This window comes from Hylobates moloch, unplaced genomic scaffold (assembly GCF_009828535.3).
Source record: "Hylobates moloch isolate HMO894 unplaced genomic scaffold, HMol_V3 SCAFFOLD_1, whole genome shotgun sequence".
NCBI lineage: Eukaryota > Metazoa > Chordata > Mammalia > Primates > Hylobatidae > Hylobates > Hylobates moloch.
In genome coordinates this window covers 61535395-61558347 of record NW_026652276.1, presented here as the reverse complement: position 1 = coordinate 61558347, position 22953 = coordinate 61535395, and the positions used below count along the sequence as shown (strand labels likewise).

At 35.2% G+C, this 22953-nt stretch overlaps 1 long non-coding RNA gene across 1 annotated transcript in view; it reads left to right on the top strand.

The window, feature by feature from the left end:
* LOC116809510 (uncharacterized) overlaps positions 1-22953 on the top strand; it is a 183910-nt gene that overhangs the window by 132288 nt on the left and 28669 nt on the right. The window lies entirely within an intron of this gene.

The window sequence follows — 22953 nt, the reverse complement described above, 5'->3', positions numbered from 1 at the left end:
AAAGAAATCCCAGAATTATAGTTTGCATAGTCCTAGATTGAAGGAAATAAATAAGTGGATCTCTGGGGTTAGGGGAAAGGCGTGGGGGAAGGAACTCTATGGACAATATGATTAAGAAGGAGGAAGAATATGAGTATGATAAAGTTACGAATTCAAGGAACCAAGAAATATAATCAGAAATGTCAGTAAAAAATCTGAAGCAAACTAAGAAGTGATACAATTGGAAGTAATTGTAGAATGTCAAAAAATCAACTTGAAATTGATGTTAGAACTAATATTTGTATCAGTTATATAAATACACACACAATTGTAGAAGTTATTTAGTTTCCATGAGACATCCGGCATCTGATGTTGGAGAAGTCTGCAGATAGACAATGGCGAAGGGAAGACGTGTAAAATAGCGGTATAAGCATGCTGCAACCCACCAGTGTGAGCTGAAATCTGCTAGAACAGACTGTCAGTGTGCCAGTCTCACCACCTCCCACTTTGATGATGTGTGTGTTCTGCAGAATAAGCTGTCACCTTTTGTCATGGAGCTAAGCACACACCTGGCACAGAAGAAACGAAAAGAAGAAGAAACAGAAAGACCTAGGGGAAGATGGAGCAGCTGCAGGCTGGGCTTCTGCTCCTACCCAACAATGTGAGCTGCTAAATAAGACAATATGTGAAAGATAAAACCTCCTGTTGCCTCTTCCTTAATCTTCTGAGCATACAAACGCTATAACCCACTTTTTCATTTCTGCCTTCAAAATCTGACACAGAATGTTTCTTGTGGCCCAATCTAATATGAATCACATAGGGAGAGGAATTCCAGAACACATAGGTCAGCCTAGCTGGTAACACAACGCACTAACACATTACAAAGCCGTCACAATCTCTTTTGAGTGACCATAGGGGTTGTATTTGGTCCACAGAAAAAAGTAATGCAATCTTAATATAGTACTCTGTCCAATTTTAAAGAATATTTACACAATAAGGACAATGTAAATGCTGTTTCTGGGTCATTATATTTAGAGTCAATCTGTGAAAAAGCACAGAAACCTGGGTGGTGATTGCACGAAGGTAAATGTTAACAACCTTGGAAATATAAAAGGAAAAAGTAGGTGGTAGATGGTGGGATGTGGAAAGGACACTGGTGTGGAAGAAAAGTTGAAGGAAGAGTAAGGAGCCGAATAGCTTAAGTTTTTCTTCTTTTTAATTTTTTTCTTGCCAAAAAAATCCTACCATATCTTAATTTTTAAAGTGTAGAGTTAAGGGATCCTACCTAAAATTCACAGAACAAGAAATAGAGGTTAAAGATATTATTTAAAGTGACAAACGTAAGCAATAGGAGAATTTAAGATAACGATCTAATTATAAACATCAAGAGGAGAAAGTAAAGGTGGAAAAAAAGAATAAACATGGTAAGTCTCTGTTAAATCAATAATCTAAGGTATATAGAAGTATATTATTCAGAGTTATTAAAACAGAATGGTTAAGAGGTTGTTTGGGGGAATAGATGTGTATTAGTGAACAAAATAGAGGGATACTGTTGCTTTTCATTGTAAGTTTTTTGTAATATTTGATTAATGCGTTATTAGAGTTCTCTCGAGAGATATAAAGAGAGGATATACACAGATTTTATGTATATAGATGTAAGAAGGAACTTGTTACGAGAACTGGCTCACATGATTATGGAGGCCGAGAAGTCCCATGAGATACCATTTGCAAGTTTGAGAGCTAGAAAACCTGGTGCACTGGGCCCTGCTCCGATGTCCAAGGGCAGAAAAAGATGGATGTGACAGCTCAAGAAGAGAGAGATAATTTGCCCTTCCTTTGGCTTTTTGTTCCATTTGAACTCTCAACTGATTGGATTATTCCAGCCCACACTGGTGAGTCCACTGATTTAGGCTAATCTTTTTTTCTGAAAAGCATATAGATACACCTAGAAATATTGTTTTATGAACTATCTGGGCATCCCATAACTCAATCAAGTTGACACATCAAGTTATCCATCACAACTATTTAGAATAAGCATAAATTACTTTGTATGCAATCATTTTTTTAGAGGAGAGAAAATAGAAGAGGTCAGAGGATAGGGTCTTCCTTGGTCAAATTCTTCATTAAAGGGACAAATGTGCGAACCAAGAAAAAAAGGTGAACTGCATTTAGACCTTTAAGATGAATATTATATAATAGCTATTAATTTTTTAACAAGTTTAAATAATAGAAACATTATCTGCACTGTAACTTCAGAAATGATGCTGGTCACTGCTCTACAATGGTAGTAGAAATAGCTGTCAAACCACTCCTTTCTTCACTAGGAAAGAATAAATGAATTTGATAAAAACCTGTGTAAAATTCATTGATTATGATTTTATAAATGTGAAACCCTAATACATTTTATTACATTACTGTGTGAATATAATAAACTATATTAATATTTAAAATGATATTATCATTGTAATAAAATAATGAAATATAATAAATAATATAATAAAAGTATATAAAATTATGTGAAACTAGAAAAATTTAGCTATAAAACCAGAAACTAGAATGAGAAAAAATTAATGTCTAAATATTTGCATGCTTGGTATTTTGCAAAATAAACCAAATTTTAAAAAGAAAAATTTTTGTCAATATAATGTAATAATGTTTTATCATATTCACAATAGATACTAAGTTATTCTTCTGAATAGACTATTAATACTTAAAACAGGTTATATGGATATTATGTGGTTATAATATTTAGAATTATAGTTTTACCTTCCCATTTGTAATTCCTTATAATTATGTTCAAGAGCATTGGTCATCATTTTGCAGATTCTAAATGTTCTAATTATTTTTTCCAATTATTAGTTACTATATATTTTCTGGACTAATTACTAAAATACAGAAGAACTGGGTAAATTTTATTCACATTGATACTAGTATATTTTAAACCTTGCTTATTTCCTATCTTTACATATTTTCCTTTGATTAAACATCTCTGAATTATTCTCAAGTGCACCACTATTAATTTCAACAAGTTAGTTTAAATCATTTATTCTGCTGAAATGATATATTACATGACTAATTTTGCAAATCTGGTAGTGGTTTAAACTAATTTGTCTTCCAGAAACTATGGTAGAATAATTATGCTTTGATCTTATAAATTAGCCAAATGGAGTATTGTTTATAATCTAATTTAAATGAAAACTGCCATTACATTAAGTCATGTTTCTTGTCTCATTGCTTAATTGACCTCAGTTTGTGTGTTGTTCATGGGTAAACAGTGCAACTGGATCCACTGGAGTTAACAGAGAAACACGTTTTTCCTCCCAATGTTTTCATTGCCTAGGAAATAATAAAATCAAATCAACCTATTTTTAACACAAATTTCAAGGTTTAATTTAAGAGTTTATAAGGTAGAATTTTAAGATGTATCTTTATGATGATGATGATGATATCAGTGAAAAGTAAACATGTTAGCACTGCCTCTTATTTTGGGATCTGTCTGAGCAGCCTCGTGGCTCTGGGATTTTATCAATGACAGTGACCATCAGACTCATATATGTTAACTAGCCATGAACCTTGGTTCCAATCCTGGGCCCTTTTATTCCCTGGAACTCTTTCATCCTTAAAACTATCAACTATAATATTCCGTCCTCTGACCAACTTCATATTCATTTAAATCTTTCACTTCTTTATTTCTGCTTAGACAAGGCCTTCACTTCATCAAGACCTTGGCGTTCTTAACCTTTTTATTTTCCTTAAACCAATTTATTCAATAAAATTACAATTTATTGTGCACTTAGATTGCCCAAGTGCTTTACATGAATTGTCTGATTTAAGCCATTTGATGTGAAGTAGGAATTATTATCCCATTTCACATCTGTGGAAATTGAAGCATAGAGAGGTTAAGTAAATTGTTCAAGAGAAGTGGAGGACATTATTTAAATTCAGGTCTAGTTTCTTCATAGCGTACGCTATATAGCTCTTATGCTTTTGTTACTTTCCGTATTCAATCTTGCCCATATCTCATTTCAACCACTTTCTCTTTCTCTCTCTCTTCTTTTTGCCACTGCTCTAAATTCCTTTATTATACAGTTTCGACAGCCACTGACATTTAAAAAGCATCCAATTCTGTTACCTAAGCCATCCACCTTCTCTGTTCCTCAACCTGAGTTGCCAAGCACTGCTGGAGGAATGGCATGTTCATGAGTATTGATGCCATACCCATTCATTGTCTCTAGTTCCTGCTGATCTCCAACATTGCCTAGCTATGTGTCCTTTATAAGCTCCCTTCTCAATTCTAAACTTAATTTTCTCAAACTTCCTGCTGCACTATTACCTACTAAATCAGCTAACCCAAAGGATTGGATTGTCAATTCAACTCACATAAATGAGAGACCTTCTTGTATTAATTTCAAGAATAAAAGTGATCCAGAAGTACAGATGAAGTATGGAGAGGTCTGAGACATCTGCATGGCTCTCAAAGTTCATTGTTCCTGCGTTAGACATGCACAGTGCGTGGTTCAGAGTAATGGATGAGGTCTACAAAGAAGTGCTCACGGGTTATTACTTTACATAGCAGGGGAAGTTTAGGTTACACCATATCTCCATTTTATACCTCAAACTAGTCACCTAACTTGCATGACATTTTCCAGAATGCCATGCCCCATAAGTTCATAGAACCTAGATTTGTTTGTCATAAGCAAACCTAAATGAGGAACATCCTCCTAAGAGAATTCCATAAATAAGAGCTTTCCTTCTAGTAAATATCATCAGGCTATTTACAAGGAGTTCAGCTATCAACATGTCTAAAAGAATCATCAGAACTCTTTTCTTCTCCAAAAGGTTCCTCTGACCTATCTACAAACACACACAGACTATCTGCTTTAACTCCTTCCTCCAACTCATTTTTAGCCAAGATCCCTACTTTCATTTTATAAAAAAAATTAAAGCATCTCAGATAAGAAAGTCTAACTTCCTTTTTCCAGTAATACACATTAGTAGACATTCACTCTACCCTCTTTCCTTTAGCCTGAGTGGAAAACTATATTTTGTTCAAAGTTGATCTCTGTTTCAATGATCTGTTTCTCCTTGCTTTCTGTATTTTATTAACCAAGTGCAACTTTACCTAGTTGCATTCTAAATCAGCGAAAACTTCTTAGTAATAGTTTATCTATTACTTCTTCAATGCTGGCTGTGTGACAGACATTTTTCTAACACTAACTCATTTACTATCATAACAACTGTATGAAGTAAATGCTGTTAGTATTGCCAACTTATATATGAGGACTATGTGTATCAGAGAGGTTAAGTAACTTTCTCTTCTCTTCTTTTCTTTTTTGAGAAGGAGTTTTGCTCTTGTTGCCCAGGCTGGAGTACAACGGTGCGATCTCGGCTCACGGCAACCTCTGCCTCCTGGGTTCATGGTGTGCCACCATGCCTGGCTAATTTTTTTGTAGAGACGGTGTTTCTTCATGTTGGTCAGGCTGGTCTCGAACTCCCAACTTCAGGTGATCTGCCCACCTCAGCCTCCCAAAGTGCTGGGATTAACAGGTGTGAGCCACCGTACCCAGCCTGAGGTTAAGTAACTTTTTCAAAATCATACAGCTAGTAAGTGATGACTCCAGGATTTGAACAAAGCTGTCTATGCTGTGCTGGAAGTACCTTTCCTAATGTCTATTTTAAAATTATTAGTATGAATACATTTTAGATGTATAGAAAAGGTGGAAAAACAGATCAAAGAAGGTGTTTGTAATTCTAATCCATGCTTCCTCTAATGTTAACATCTTACCTTATCACAGTACAATTATAAAGAACAGGAAAGTAACTTTGGCACTGTATTAACTAAATTACAGACTTTTTTTTTTTAATGGAGATGGAGTTTCACTCTGTCGCCCAGGCTGGAGTGCGGTGGTGCGATCTCCACTCACTGCAACCTCCGTCTCCTGGTTCAAGCAATTCTCCTACCTCAGCCTCCCGAGTAGCTGGGACTACAGGCGCATGCCACCATGCCCGGCTAGTTTTTTATGTTTCAATAGAGATGGGGTTTCACCATGTTGCCCAGGCTGGTCTCGAACTCACGAGCTCAGGAAATCTGCCCACGTCGGCCTCCCAAAGTGCTAGGATTACAGGCGTGAGCCACTGCGCCCGGCCAAATTACCAACTTTTACTTTTATTTTTATTATTTATTTTAAAATTTTTATTATTTTAATTAATGAATTTTTAAATGCACTAGTTTTTAATATCCTTTTTCTGATATAGGACCCATCCTGAAGTTGGAAGTGTTTTTTCTTCAGTTGCCTCCAGCCTTGAATATTTGCTCAATCTTAGCGTTATCTTTTATGTCCTTAATGAATATTTATTTTTCGTCACTCTAATGAGAAAAAAAGTTTTCCCAGTTAAAGAGTGAGAAAATTATTTGGTATCAATGAAATTGTTTTCCTTATCAACATACATTTCCTAATTATTAGACCCGTGATTATTATAGAGTTCTGAGTTGACATGCTTTCTGCATAAAACTTTTGATTTCAATGACTTATCATATAGCTATATGATTTGCATGCAATCACATGTATTCTATCATGACTATAATTTTCCTTTTAATTTATATTTTCTGTTATTTAATCTGCACTTTCCTTTTCAGTTTTTAGTGATACCAAATTCCAGTTTAGCAGTGTATTTTTTATGAGCACTTAATCTTCTAGTTTCCACTGTTTTTATTGGGAAGTTGGTCCTTGGTGTGAGTGTTACTCTTTTGAAAGCCCTCTCTTTTTTCTCTGTAAGGCTCTAAGGTCTTGTCTTTGGACTGTGACAGAATTCTTCTACTGGTCCTACTTCTGGTTTTCTTGTTTGTTAGCCTCCTTGAAACCATGGCATGTCATTGTCATTTTGAAAACTTTAAATACTTGCTCTGAAACTCTCCTCCTTCCTTCTACCATCCCAATACCACACGTGTCAGATTTAATTCTTCTATACTTTGTGCTTGTTTTTGCTTTTCTCTATTTTCTATTATTTTCTTCTCATACTTTAGAGTATTGTCTTATATTCCCATTCACTAACTTTTTCTTTAGCTATGCCTAATCTCTTCTTAAATCACATCTATTCAGTTCTTTGCTTTAGTTATTTACTATTTATTTATTATTTTGGTACAAAACATAAAAAAATTTTCAATCTTCACCATTTTAAAATGCAATTCAGTAATGTTCAGTATATTCACATCTTTGGGAAAGAGATCTGCAGAACTTTTTATCTTGCAAAACTGGATGTCTATGCATATTAAAGAACTCTTTTTCCCTCTCCCTGCATCCTTTGGTAACCACCACTCTACTTCCTATTTCTGTGAATTTGACTACTTTTGATACTCCATATGAGTGGTATCATACAGTATTTGTCTTTTTGTGACTGGCTTAATTATCTTAGCATAATGTTCTCAAGATTGTAGAATTTAAGGGATTTTCTTCCTTTTCAAGACTGAATAATATTCCATCATATTTGTATATCACATTTTGCTTGTCCATTCATGGTGATGAACATTTAGGTTACTTCTACCTCTTGACTATTGTTAACAGTGCTGCTATGAACATGGGTGCACAAATGCCTATTTGAGACCCTCCTTTCTCTAGTGTCTATTTGAATTAACTTTTCTAATGTCTATCTATGACATTAAAAAGAAAACACAACCCATGTTTTCTCCTTATCAGGATACTTTTAGTACCTAAAGTTCTTATCACACAAATTAAATAATCTTAATTTTTAAAAAAATTATTGTTTCATGTGTCCAGTCAAGAAAATTCATTGACAGCAAAAATCATGACATGTTTTTCTACTTCATGTGACAACGAGCACAATTTCAAACACATAGTGAATAACTCAAGGGCAACTAATTTTGTGGGCTGTTAGGGGTTGAATTGCATCTCCCTTCAAAAATCATATGTTAAATTCCTAACTTCTAGTAGTTCATAATGTGACCTTATTTAGAAATAGGGTCATTATAGATATAGTTAGATAAGATGAGGTCATATTGAAGCAGGATGGACCTCTAATCCATTTTGACTGGCAATCCTACAAGAAGGGAACATTTGGAGACAGACATAAGGAGAATTTCATGTGAAGCTGAAGGCAGAGATTGGAGTGATGCTTCTACATGTCAAGGAATGCTGAGGATTGCTACCTAACTATCAGAAGCTAGGGGAAAGGCATGGAACAGATTCACCCTCACAGCCTTTTAATGAACCAACCGTACTGACAACTTGGTCTTGGACTTACAATGTCCAGAACTGTGAGACAATATATTTCTGTTGTTAAAGTCACCCAGTTTGTGGTACTTAGTTATGGTAGACCTAGCAAGCTAATACAGGGCTATAGTCCCTTTAGAGGCAACATGATTGACCCATAAAATTGTATATAAAATTGTGTTTGTGTGTGTATCTGTCGGTGCACATTTTTTTCTCCTTTGCACAATTTCACAATTTCCCTCTCTAAGAACCTGTATTTCATGACTAGTAGGAGGAGTATAATAAAGAGAGATGGAAGGAGTGAACCTTCAATGTGACACTTACTCCTGTTTTAACTTTGATTTCTCATGGTATCTTTAGTTCATGAGTGTTTAGCATTTTATGGCAGAAAGAGCTTGCACCTATGACTTTCCAGATCTATCTGACCTTTAGTCAGCATCTGGAGTCCAAGGTAATCTCTTGGATCTTCCCTCATAGTAAGAATTAAAAATGAGATTGAAGACTGGGCCCAGTGGCTCACACCTGTAATCTCAGCACTTTGGGAGGCCAAGGTGGGAGGATTGCTTGAGGCTAGGAATTTGAGACCAGCCTGGGCAACAAAGTAAAACCCTGTCTCTACAAAAATTTTTTTTAAAAAAATTAGTCAGCCATAGTGGCACGCACCAGTAGTACAAGCTACTTAGGAGGCTGAGTTAGAAGGATCACTTGAGCTCAGGAATTCAAGACTGCAGTGAGCTATGATTGTACCACTGCACTTTTGCCTGGATTACAGAGTGAGAGCCTGTCCAAAGAAAGAACCTGTCATAAATAAGTCAATGCTGAATGCAAACCAGGGAAAGATGAAGGTAAAGTCATTCTGAGACAAAGGGAGAGCAGGTTACCACCTGGAAGCTGCTCTGCTTACTAGAGTTGGGAATTCAGTATGTTAGAGAGCTCTGTATCAGTTTCCTAGGACTGGCCTATTAAATCATCACTCTCACAGTTCTGGAGCTCCAAAGTCCAAAATAAAACTGCGCTCCCTCTGAAAGTTCTAGGAAAATACCATTTTTTGCCTCTTCTAGGCTTTGGTGGCTCCGTGTGTTCCTTGGTTTGTGGCATCATAACTCCAATTTCTGCCTCTGTCTTCATATGGCCTTCTCTGTGTCTTCTACTCTTTTCCTCATGTGTCTCTGGTAAGGATACTTACTATTGGATTGAGGGCCTACCTTAAATCTGGCTGATTTCAACTCGATACTCTCAATTACAAAGACTTCAATTACAAAGACTATTTTTTTCCAATGAATGTCACGTTCACAGATTCCAGGGGTCAGGATGTAGACATATTGTTTTGGAGGCCACCATTCAACCCAATATAGGCCCCAGCATTGCTAAATCCTGAAGATAAAAGAGAGATACAGTTAGCCCCAGTAGATTTGATTTTCATACCTCAATTTCTTAAATGAGAGGCCAAGGATAACTCCTTAATTCTGAATGAATCACCCACCAACAAAAGGAGCTGAAAATGTTTAGACTATAGAAGTGGAAACTTGGAAGTGCAGACTGAGTCCCATTTCTTTCCGTTTTTTTTTTTTTTTTTTTTTTTTTTTTTGAGATGGAATCTTGCTGTGTCTCCCAGGCTGGCATGCAGTGATGCAATCTTGGCTCACTGCAACCTCTGCCTCCCAGGTTCAAGTGATTCTCCTACCTCAACCTCCTGAGTAGCTGGGATTACAGGTGCACACTACCATGCCTGACTAATTTTTGTATTTTTAGTAGAGATGGGGTTCTGTCATGGTGGCAAGGCTGGTCTTGAACTCCTGACCTCAAGTGATTCACCTGCCTCGGCCTCTCAAAGTGCTGGGATTACAGGTGTGAGCCACCACACCGGCCCCTATTTCTTTTTAAAGATAATAAATTCAATACAGGAATCCATCAGAGATATTGTGGGTTTGGTTCTAGACTACCACAATAAAGTGAATATCGCAATAAGGTAGATCACATAAATTGTTTGCTTTCCCAATGCACTCCATTATACTGTAGAGTATTAAGTGTGCAATAACATTATGTCTAAAAAAAGTACATACCTTAATCTTAAAATATCTTATTGCTAAAAAGTGCTAACAATCATCTAAGCTTTCAGTGAGTTGTAATCATTTTGCTGGTAGAGGATCTTGCCGAAATGTTGATGGCTGCTGACTGATCAAGGTGGTGGTTGCTGAAGGTTGGGGTGGCTGTGACAGTTTCTTAAATAAGACATCAGTGAAGTTTGCTGCATCAATGGACTCTTCCTTTTATAAAAGATTTATCTGTAGTATGCAATGTTGTTTGGTAGCATTTTACCACAGTAGAACTTTCAGTATTGGAGTCAATCCTCTCAAACCCTGCTGCCATTTTATCAACTACATTTATGGATTATTTTCAACTTTTTGTTGTCATTTCAGCAACGTTCAGAGCACCTTCACCAGGAGTAGATTCCATCTCAGGAAACCACTTTGTTTGCTCATCCATAAGAAGCGACACCTCATTAGTTCAACTCTTATCATAAAATTGCAGCAATTCACATCTTCAGGTTCCACTTCTAATTCACTTACTATTTCTACCAAATCTGCAGTTCCTTTCTTCACTGAAGTCTTGAACCCCTGAATGTCATCAACTTCTTCCAAACATCTGTTACTATTGATATTTTGACCTCTGCCCATGAATCACAAATATTCTTAATGGCATCCACAATGGTGAATCCTTTCCAGAAGGTTTTCAATGTACTTTGCTCAGATCTGTCAGAGCAATCACTATGTACAAGAGCTATGACAGCTATAGCCTTACAGAATGTACTTCTTAAATAATAAAACTTAAAAGTCAAAATTACTCCTTGATCCATGAACCACAGAATGGATGTTGTGTTACCAGTCATAAAAACAATGTTAATCTCCTTATACATCTTCATCAGAGTTCTTGTGTGATTAGCTACATTGTCAATGAGCAGTAATATTTTGAAAGGATCTTTTTTTCTGAGCAGTAGATCTCAACAGTGGGCATAAAATATTTAGTAAAGCATGCTGTAAATTGATGTGCTATTATCCAGACTTTGTTTTTCCATTTACAGAGCATAGGCAGAGTAGATTTAGCCTAATTCTTTATTATTATTATTATTATTTTTGAGACGGGGTCTTGCTCTGTCGCCAGGCTGGAGTGCAGTGGAGCGATCTCTGCTCACTGCAACCTCTACCTCCCAGGTTCAAGCGATTCTCCTGCCTCTGCCTCCTAAGTAACTGGGACTACAGGTGTGCACCACCATGCCCAGGATTTAGCATAATTCTTAAGGGCCCTGGGAGTTTTGGAATAGCCAATGAATATTGGCTTCAACTTAAAGTTACCAGTCACATTAGCCTCCAACAAGAGAGTCAGCCTGTCCTTTGAAGCCAGGCATTAACTTCTCTCCAGCTATGCAAATCTTAGCTGGCATCTTCTTCCAATATAAAACTGTTTTATCTGCATTGAAAATCTGTTGTTTAAGGAACTCAAAAAACTCAACAGTAGAAAAACAAAACAACCCCTTTAAAAATTTGGTAAAGGACATGAATAGATACTTCCCAAAAGAAGACATACAAATGACCAACAGATGTATGAAAACATGCTCAACGTCAATAATCACAGGTAAATGCAAGATCAAAACCACAAAGAGATATCACTTTACCTCCATTAGAATGGCTATGGTTAAGAAGACAAAACATAACATGCTACTGAGGATGCAGAGAAATGGGTACTCATATACTGTTGGTGGGAATATAAATTAGTACAGTCACTATGGAAAACAGTGTGGAGATTTCTCAAAAACCAAAAAATAGAACCACCATATGATTCAGCAATCCCACCACTGCGTATTTATCCAAAGGAAAAGAAATCAGTATATCACAGGGATACATGCAGTCCCATGTTTATTACAGCACCATCCATAATAGCAAAGATATAGAATCAACTTTAGTGTTAATAAATAAATGAATAAAGAAAATGTGGTATATATACACAATAGAATACTACTCAGCTATAAGAAATGAACAAAATCATGTAATTGGCAGCAAGATGGATGGAACTAGAGGTCATTGTGTTAACGGAAATAAGCCAGACACTGAAAGACAAATATTGCCTGTTCTCGCTCACATGTGAGAGCTAAAAAAGTTTATCTAATAGAGGTAGAGAATAGAATGATGGATACCAGAGGCTGGGAAGGGTGTGTGTGTGGAAGGAGGCATGAAGAAAGATTGGTCAATGGGTACAAACATACAGTTAGACAGAATAAATAAGTTCTAATGTTTAATAGTAGAGTAGCGTGATTATGGTTAACAACAACGTATCATACATTTCAAAATGGCTTGTAGACAGGATTTGAAATGTTCCCAACACTTAGAAATGATAACTATTTAAGATGATGAATATTCTAAATACACAGACTTGATCATTACACATTCTATTTGTGTAACAAAATATTACATGTTTTCCATAAATATGTACTAATATTATGAAGCAATTTACCTATGGCTATTTACCACATTTTCTTTATCCAGTCCACCATTGGTGAGTATCTAGTTTGATTTCATGTCTTTGCTATTGTGAATAGTACTGCGATGAACATGTGAGTGCACATGTCTTTGTGGCAGAGCAATTTGATTTTTTTGGATATATACCCAGTAATGGGATTACTGGGTCAAATGGTAGTTCTATTTTAAGTTCTTTGAAAAATCTCCAAACTGCTTTCACAGTGACTGAACTAATTGTATATAGCTTCTTTTTTAAAAAAAACTTATGAACCAACCTCTACTAGCTTCAAACTTTTTTTCTGCAGCTTCCTCCCTCTCTCAGCCTTAAAAGAATTAAAGGGAGTTAGGGCCTTGCTCTGGATTCGGGATTGGCTTATGGGCATGTTGTGGCTGGTTAGATCTTCTATCCAGACCACTAAACTTTCTCCCTATCAGCAATATGGCTGTTCCACTTTCTTATCATTCATGTGTTCACTGAAGTAGCACATTTAATTTCCGTCAAGAACTTTTCCTTTGCATTCACAACTTGGCCAACTCTTTGGCACAACAGGCCTAGCTTTTAGCCTATCTTGGCTTTGACATGCCTTCCCCACTAAGCATGATCATTTCTAGCTTTTGATTTGAAGTGAGAGACATGAGACTCTTCCTTTCTCTTGAACACTTAGAGGCCATTGTGGGGTTACTGATTGGGCTGATTTCAATATTGTTTTGTCTCAAGGAATAGGAGGCCTGAGGAGAGGGAGAGAAATGAAGAAGCGACAGGTTGGAGCAATCAGGACACACACAGCATTATAACTTAAGTTCTTCATCTTATATGGGCAAGGTTTGTGGCACCCCAAAACAATTAAAATAGTAACATCATAAATCACTGATCACATATCACCATAACAGTTATAATAATAAAGAAAAAGACTGAAATATTGCTAAGATTAACATAATGTGACACAGACACAAGAAGTGAGCACATGCTGTTGGAAAAATGACCCTGATAAATTTACTCAATGTGGGGTTGCCACAAATATTCTATTTGTAAAAAAACACACTATCTGCAAAGCATGATAAGGCAAAATACAATAAACTGAAACACAATAAAATGAGATTTGTCTGTAATTCAAACATATTTTGGAGGGAGAGGAATGGTATAATTACTGTCCTCATATATTTTTAGAGTGTCATGTAGGAAAGGATTAGAGGTATTCTGTGAAGCAGATATAGGGCAGATCCAGAAGTTTCAAGAACCTAAGGTCCAGATTGAACCTAGTTAAACCCAAACAATTTTAAAAGCAAAGATATTTAGAAATGGAGTGAATTACATTGCTAATTGTGAGTGCTTTGCACAGAAGTTTCCAGCTTTAGGTAAGAGGTTGAGCTAGAATATTTTCAAATTCCCATTCAACACTACATTCTATGATTCTGCAATTTTATTTTATTTATACAAAGATAAAACTACTTATAGATATGTTTCAAGTCTAGGGGCACCAATTAATATTGTTTTGACTTAAACATATTTATCATAAGATTATTGTAGAGATAGCTGAAATACTTACAGGTTGAGCATGCAGAATAAGGCTAAAAATAAGCTAGAGGTGGGCTTCAGAGTGTTGGAGAGGAAAGTACAATAATTTTAGAATTTTGGCTGGCAACGATCACAAGAGGCACTAATGTTCACAGATCGTTTTATATTTGACTTTAATAACCAGGATCATTTGGTATGGGTTCAGGTAATGAGGCATTTTATTTTTCATGACAAATGCATCCTTAAATCTGCTTACTTTCATTTTGTCGTGTTATTATAAAAGTATCATTCTTTCCCTCTGGAAAACTATTTGATAACGTTGAGTAGGCAATCATCAGACTGATGTTGTGTCCCACATAACTTGGAAATTATGCCTTAGGGGATGGGGAGACGAGCTCAGGAAAAGAGAAAGCATATTATTATAACTAGCAATAGTTTCATATATTTTTTCCCTGCTTGCCAGTACTTTTTACAGATGAGGTCTTAAAACTGGATGACAGTCAAATAATTTGGAATAATAAATAATGGCAGGTGCAGATCAGGTCCAATTTCTTTTAAAAAATGTTGAATTCAACAATTCAAATAACCAAAATATGTTAAACTTGGAGACTGATCAGAATAGCTGGCTAAGGCAGATACTTTGAAGTAACTGATGAAGCTCCATATAACCAGAGCTTTTTGGCATGGCTTAGAAAGATAGTATAACATAAACTCTAAAATGATTTTCTTCACTAGGGCATCTTGACAAGCAATTAGGAAGAGTCAAGGCCTAATAATTGTGAAAAATGTTGCAATTTTTAAAGTACTACAGTCCACTGAATGTGAATTTCTTACTTAGGTAATAATAATTACATTTATTGGGTGATAAACAGTAAGTCAGGCGTTATTTCAAATGCTTTGTTTATGGCGTTTCATTGAATCTTCATCTCAACCTATGAGGGGATTATGTTCCCATTTACCAGATGAGAAAACTGAGGGTCTGAGCTAAGATTTTCAAACTTAGGCGTCTGGAGCAGTGTCATAGAGCTGTTGGTGGAAAAGAAAAAAAAACAAGTTTGAAAGTTATTTCTATGGGTTGATTTCCTTTACAATTAATTCCAATGGACTTTAGCTGTACTTGATTTTTGTTTTTTTTTTTAGATGTTATAAGGCAAATTTGACTGGTATGTGATATGTCATAGTGTATATGCTCCATACTTTTAGTCTTTTTCATGTTTCTATACTTTTTTTGTCTATGAATCAGATATTTATTTCAATGACAAATATTTTCCCTAAAATAAGATATACTCAAATAATTCTCTCTTTCCAAAGATATCAGTACCATGCTAACAGAATATCTGATTCATTTATTGTTTCTTTCAAATTTTATCGAGCAGTTTAGTATCATGTTGTCATTTATAAGATATGTGTAAATATATTATGTTTAAGATTTTATTGAAATTCTAGTTGTGTGAAATGTTTTGAAAATCGCCTTTTATCTAAGAAATTCAAATGCATCACAGTCATTCAAATTAGGGCTCTGGAAGACAATAAAGTGGGCCTACAATAGAAGGCTTTTATGTATTTCACTCTTGTCTTCATATTTTACACCTTATAGAGGACAAGAGGGAACAACAAAGCCATAGAATTTTTTTAAACTTTTGTTTTTTTCATTTCATTTCGGTTCAACTTGTCTTATCTGCTTTCTGTCACAGGAAGAACACGTTGAGTGTAGTATTGGTAGGATCCTTCAGCACCCTGCTTCTGTTATGGAAGCTCAATGGGAAAATTCCTCTCTCCCCAGCCCTTGGCAGACAGAGCTCATGATGGTAGAGTTTTGAATGAAGACGTGGTGTGCTCTGGTAATGAGCATCCAACTGTTGTGTGGAATGTTAGTGTTTTGGCGAGAATGTTCATAATACCTAACTTCTAGAATCCCTTTGGGCCTCACACATTTTCCAGAACTACCTCCCACCAATGTGCAGACTTTTTATTCTACCGGTAATTTCCTTTCTTGCTTGTGACAGCAAGTTGTTTCTGCCGCTTGCCCCAAGGGCCCTATGATCATCAACCTGCACCTGTGGGAAGCCTGTTAATGCAGCATTTTGGAAATTTGAATGACTTGCTTTGGGTAGGTCATATATCTAGCTCATTCTTGATGGAATGAAGAATAAAATCCTACCTCATCCTTTACTAAGCCTTAAGCCCCATGATTGAACAAAATAAATATATAAATATCTATGACAAATATATTTTTAAAATATCAAAACATTGAGACAGTTTTGAAATCACCGAGGAAATAAACCTCTATTACTAAAGTTGAGAAGGAAATGTGATCCTTGTCACCAAACATGTATATGTTTATGCTATGCTTTTGTCTTCAAAAGGAATTATTTTATGCGAGGATGAGGATACAGACCTTCTGAAAGGCAACTTTCAGTCCTCAGTGTCCTCCTTGTAAGAGTCACTTGTGTTAGCTTTCATGGAGCTTTCTATTTTAAACAACAGCAAAACAAATCTATTCAAACTGTTGCAATTTCTGAAAAATTGCTTTTCTTCCCCTCCTTTTTACGATGTCTTCTGGGAAACTGAAATGTAATTTGGAAACAAATGACAGCTCAGGACTCACTTTTCTAGCTCTAAAAGGAATTCTGAGCACAAATTTTAAAGTTCAGGTTGAAGCATTTAGGTTTTAATTCAAAGGGAGTTCTACACTTGCCATAATGTCTTTTTTTTTTATGAAAACAGACATTCAGTTATACAAAGGGGGATGCTAACATCTTACACCACCCTCACGTATTAGAATTTCTGTTCTGTGTCAGCTTTGTGTTCACAAGAACTCCTGCATGTTTTTCCCCCAGTCTTGGAGAAAATACAGCATATTACCTACTGCTGTTATTTACATATAACTTGGCTGATTAAAATTTGATAGTTTTTAAACCAGTAAAATACAGATGAGGACTAGACAGCCAATGACTGCTGCTATTCAGAAAGGCGTTGAACTTTCCTCCTCCTGCACTAATGTCTATCTAAATACAACTCCATTAATGTTAATTATTGTCAGTGATTATTTTCTGTGTGGACATTTATTTACTTTATTTAATGATAAAAACTAAATCTTTGTATACATGGAAAATTATTTTGACTACAGGATCTGATAGATATTTGAGTTACTCAGACAAATGATCATTTCAGTAAGTAGTTTATTTCTTTCTCTTGCCTGATTGTCCTGACCAGAACTTCCAATGCTATGTTGAATAGGTGAGAGAGGGCATCCTTGTTTTGTGCCAATTTTGAAAGGGAATGCCTCCAGCTTTTGCCCATTCCGTATGATATTGGCTATGGGTTTGTCACAAATAGCTCTTATTATTTTGAGATATGTTCCATCAATACCAAGTTTATTGAGAGTTTTAACATGAAGGGATGTTGAATTTTACTGAAGGACTTTTCTGCATCTGTTGAGAGAAGAATTGGATAAATTCCTGGACACATATACCCTCCCAAGACTAAACCAAGAAGAAGTCGAATCCCTGAATAGACGGATAACAAGCTCTGAAATTGAGGCAGTAATTAATAGCCTACCAACCAAAAAATAGCCCAAGACCAGACAGATTCACAGCTGAATTCTACAAAGAGGAGCTGGTACCATCCCTTCTGAACCTATTGCAAACAATTGAAAAGGAAGGACTCCCCCTTAACTCATTTTATGAAGCCAGCATCATCCTGATACCAAAACCTGGAAGAGACACACCAAAAAAAAACAGAACTTTAGGCTGATATTTCTGATGAACATCAATGCAAAAATCCTCAATAAAATACTGGCACACTGAATCCAGCAGCACATCAAAAAGCTTATCCACCATGATGAAGTCAGCTTCATCCCTGGGATGCAAGGTTGGTTCAACATATGAAAATCAATAAATGTAATCCATCACATAAACATAATCTAATTCTTAAAAGAAGTAATTTTTAGGCCAATTTAGGGGAAATGTTTGGTCAAACATCTTAGAATATACCGAAAAAGTCATCTTTCCGAATTATATTTTCATCAAAAGAATCAGAGAGAATGAAGTTATCCCATAATAATTTTTAAAAATTATTTTATTATCTATATTAGCTAGAGGTCATTCTAAAATGAGCAGTCTTCAGTAACTGTAAAATAGTAATAAATTATAAGAATATATTGTTTACTCAGTGATTATCCTAAAATAATCTTTGCTCTTCATTTTTGGAATGAGGGTCAAACGCTACTCTCTGAATCCTTTCATAATCCCTGTGGTGAGAATTACTCACTCCATTATCTTTCAACAGCATTTTTATACCCTTATTACCACATTTAACACCTTGAATCTTCATTATTTCTTATCCTGTCTTCCACACAGGACTGTTGAGAGGTAATGTTTTATTCACAGCTGTGTTCCCATAGAGCCAGTCACAGAGTAGGCAATCAATAAATGCTGTTGGATGAAATGAATACATTTACTTGAGCAAATATTTTATTAATTTCCCATTTCCCCATTCTATTTTTTTTGTTGTTATTTCTTAAAGCTTATCTTTCCTTATCTTCTCATGGCATTTCCCACCTTTGTAAATGTTTACCTTACTGCCTTTGCTTGCTTATTGTCACCTTAAGAAATTTCCACTCCTTTCTGAAGTTCCTCCGTCTCTATTCCTTGTTATGAATGCCCCACACCAGCCCTCTGAGACTGGAAATCCCTTCATGAGGACATCCCTCATTTTTTGGAATCCAAAAATCTTCATTGTCAAAGCATAACTTTGCAATAATGATTACTGACTGCAATTTGTTATATTAAGAGTGTTGGCAACATTCTACACTAATCCAAAATGAAGGAATTAAGAATCAAGGTTTTTAATAAAAGCATGTTTTAGAAAACTACTGTCTTACTTAGTAATAAGATGAGGCCATGGTAATATAACCAAAGAGATTCTACCATTTAATATACAGATTTAGGAGATTCTACCACTTAAATGAGTCCAGGGGCAAATCGTTTTGGGCCCTGCTCATACACTTGCTTCAAAGTCCCAGACTTCTTAAACATATCAACTGAATCCTAGGGCCTGTGTGGGGAATGCCCTCAGTCTATTGTTAGGTCCTCAGCCCCCCTCTTGGATCAACAGGGTGGCAGAAATTTGGGTGTCCTAGGAACCCCATAGTTTTAGGAGAGTAAGAAAATTAATTCATGCACAAATTATATCATAACTTAAAAATAACCAGGCTAACTTAACTAGAAAATCGTAGGTACTTACGGGTCTGTATTTTTAAGTTTGTACTTTATCTTCCTCCGTGTTTTCTTTCTCCATCCTGTCCTGCCACCCCACTTTGTTCCTTCTTCACCTTTCTTCCTCAGCTAGAGTGTAGAGTTCTCTTGGCTTGTGGTGCAGCATCACTATTACTCCCCTCAAGACCCCTCTCTCGTTATGTTAGCATATTCCTTTTTGTACTATTGCCCTTCAATTGATCTCCCGTATATGGACAATGTCATAAAAGTTATTTCACCAAAAATCCCATTGTGTTTTTTACCCTTTCCATATTATGGTTTTAAGAATTACTTCGAATGATGAATAATATTCTGTAGTACGTGTCCTCCACCTGTTCACATTATCCTGTTCAGTCCCTCAACCAAGGGACATCTAGGTGGTTCCAACTCCCCTGCAATATGCATATTCTTGCATGTCCCTAATTGATCATTTCTTTGGTGAGGGAATGCCAGTAGAGGGGTTCTTGGACATAGAGTATACTTTTCCCTAATATCACTAAGAACTGCCATATTGTTCTCCAAAATAGCTACACCATTCTACAAAACATTAGCAGAACCATGGTGGTTTCTGCTTCCCAAATCCTCACCAACACTCCAAGTTTTTCCAACACATATTTTTTTAGGGTTTAAAATGGGATTTCATTGTTTTGATTTACTTTATTCTCATTATGAATGGTATTGAGTATTTCTTCATACAATTATTTAACATTTGGGCTTCTCCTTTTCTCAAATGCCTGTTTTTAAACTTTGAGTTTCTTCTCCTTTTCTTATTTTCTTGAAGTAGTTCCTCCTACCCCCAACCATGTATCATTATCTTGTCAAGTTTTAGATATTGCAAATATCTTCTATATTGTCATCATTTGTTTACTTTGTCTAGGATCTTCTTTTTTCAACAAATGAATACATTTTGATGTATTTAAATCTCTCTCTCTCTCTCTCTCTCTCTATATATATATACACACACACACACTTTTATTTAAAGATTATAATCTTGTCTCATTTAAGAATTTTAATGTGTCTGAATGCTAGTAGGCTTGGTGCTAACCTCCCTTGCCAATTTTGCTCAGTTTTTAAAGAGTCAACATAACTATTCATGGATCTGTAATCAGTGATTTTGGCTTTATAATAATAAGTTGTATCCTTTAAAAAAAATCTGGCCAGATTTCAATTGTGATTGCATTGCTTTTATACATGATTTTTGGAGAACAGAACTCAATAATATTAAGTCATTCTTTATATATGTACAGAATATCTTTTCATATATTCAGATTATTTATGTCTGTCAATAGTTTTGCAATATTTTGCAATTTTTTCAAGAGGTTCTGTAAATTCTTTATTAATTCATATGTATTAAACAGTGTTTGCTATTAGTGAAAAATGCTATATTTTCTATCTGCTGCTTAGAAAAATGTGTTATAGAATTGTAGGTTTGTTTTGCATTGCTCTGACAATGTATTGCTGGATACTGCATTTTGAATAGAATCTGATTGTCTCTTTTTTATTGAAAATTTGAATTTATTTATAATTATATTTATTGATATATTGGGACTTAAAAATTCAACCTTACTTAAAATTTTCTCTGTAAAAATTTTTGTTTTCTGTTTTTTTTCTGCTTTGTATTAGATAAACCAAGTTTTCTTTTGCTGATTAAGATGTTATATATATTTTTTCTCTTTTTTATATTATTGTCACTAGCATTTTAATGCACACATAAAGTTAATTTTTTCTTGCCAATTTTATGAACTTACCAATATCTATATATATATACTGAAATGAGACAAATATTTTCTACCTTTTCACCTCTCTACCTTTGGTTCTGTTACTATGTTGGAAGAATTTAAGTTCTAAAATTCAGTTTTGTGTTGAAATGGATTTCCATTTTGTATCACTCACTCTTCAGGTTTTCTTCAATTTCTTATCTTTTTTGCTTGAATTTATTTTATTTTACTTTTTCATTTTTATTTTTTGAGATGGAGTTTCACTCTTGTCACCCAGGCTGGAGTGCAATGGTGCAATCTTGGCTCACTGCAACTTCTGCCTCCCGGGTTCAAGTAATTCTCCTGCTTCAACCTCCTGAGTAGCTGGGATTACAGGTGCATGCCACCATGCCCGGCTAATTTTTTTATTTTTAGTAGAGACAGGGTTTCTCCATGTCGGTCAGGCTGCTCTCAAACTGCCGACCTCAGGTGATCTGCCCACCTCAGCCTCCCACAGTGCTGGGATTACAGGCATGAGCTACCGTGCCTGGCCTTTGCTTGCTTTAAAAAAAAATTTAATTGTGGTTCTTGCTCTTTCTGTACAACTATAACTATCTAAGTTACTTTCTAACCCATTTTTTAAATGTTTCTAATAGTACTCTACTTTTTATTGTAATATTTCCTTAAATAATATTTTTAGAGGATCTTTATTACACAGAAGCTCTCAGGCTGTGAATGCATAAGAATGTCTTAATTTCACTCTTACATTTAAATGACAGTCTGAGAAGATATAATATTCTAAAATCAGAATTCTCTTTCTTCCATATTTTGAAAATATTTCTCCATTGTCTTTTATTTCTAGAGTTTTTGTTGAGGAGTCAGATGTCAATCTAATTACCATTTCTTTTTTGGGTAGTCTGTTCTTTCTCTTCAGAAGCTTTTAGAAATTTTCCTTTGTCTTTGATAACTTTAAATTTCACTATAATAAGCCAGTGTATAAGATACTTAACTGTCATTTTTTGTCATGCTAAGAATCCATTCAATCTTTTTTATCTCTTTTTTTCTTTCTTTTGAAACTCTTGTCTTCTGGATATTAGGACTTTCTGTCTCTGGTGGAATTTTTCAACCCTTTCTTTCACGAGCTCGCTATTTCAATGTTTGGTAATACAAATGCTGCTATTTATGGCTTTCATTTTGTTTTCACCTACAAGTTTTCATATCATGTAGGTTTCAAATAAAAATTCTGTGTGCACATAGTTAAGTAGAGTTCAATAGTACCACAAATTGTGTTATGAAAAACAGTAGTCCCTGATCCTTCCTTTTTTCTTATTGGAAACCAGCACTCCCTATTCTTCACTGATAATTTGATATTTATTTCTGTATCTCTAAATAAAACGTGACAGTTCTTATGTTTATCATTAGTTTTAGTCATTTTCTATTGGTTTGATATTGTGGAGGATAAAAATTTAGCTCTCTTTACCCTTGCTCCCAATATTACTCCCCACTCAATTTTCTATTCCCATCTCATCAATGTGGGTAAATAATAATTTTGGTTATAAAAATGTGTTTACATTATTATGTCTGTAAAAATCGGGCCAAATAATACACTACAATTACCTTTGCTGCATGACAATTCTACTTAGTTCTAGATTAATAATACTATTTCTTTTATTTGCTTAATTTTCTATATGTTGTCATTAATTTAGTTCTAAGCTCTTGCCAGGCATGTAGGTATCACTCAGTATATTCTCATATTAGGTA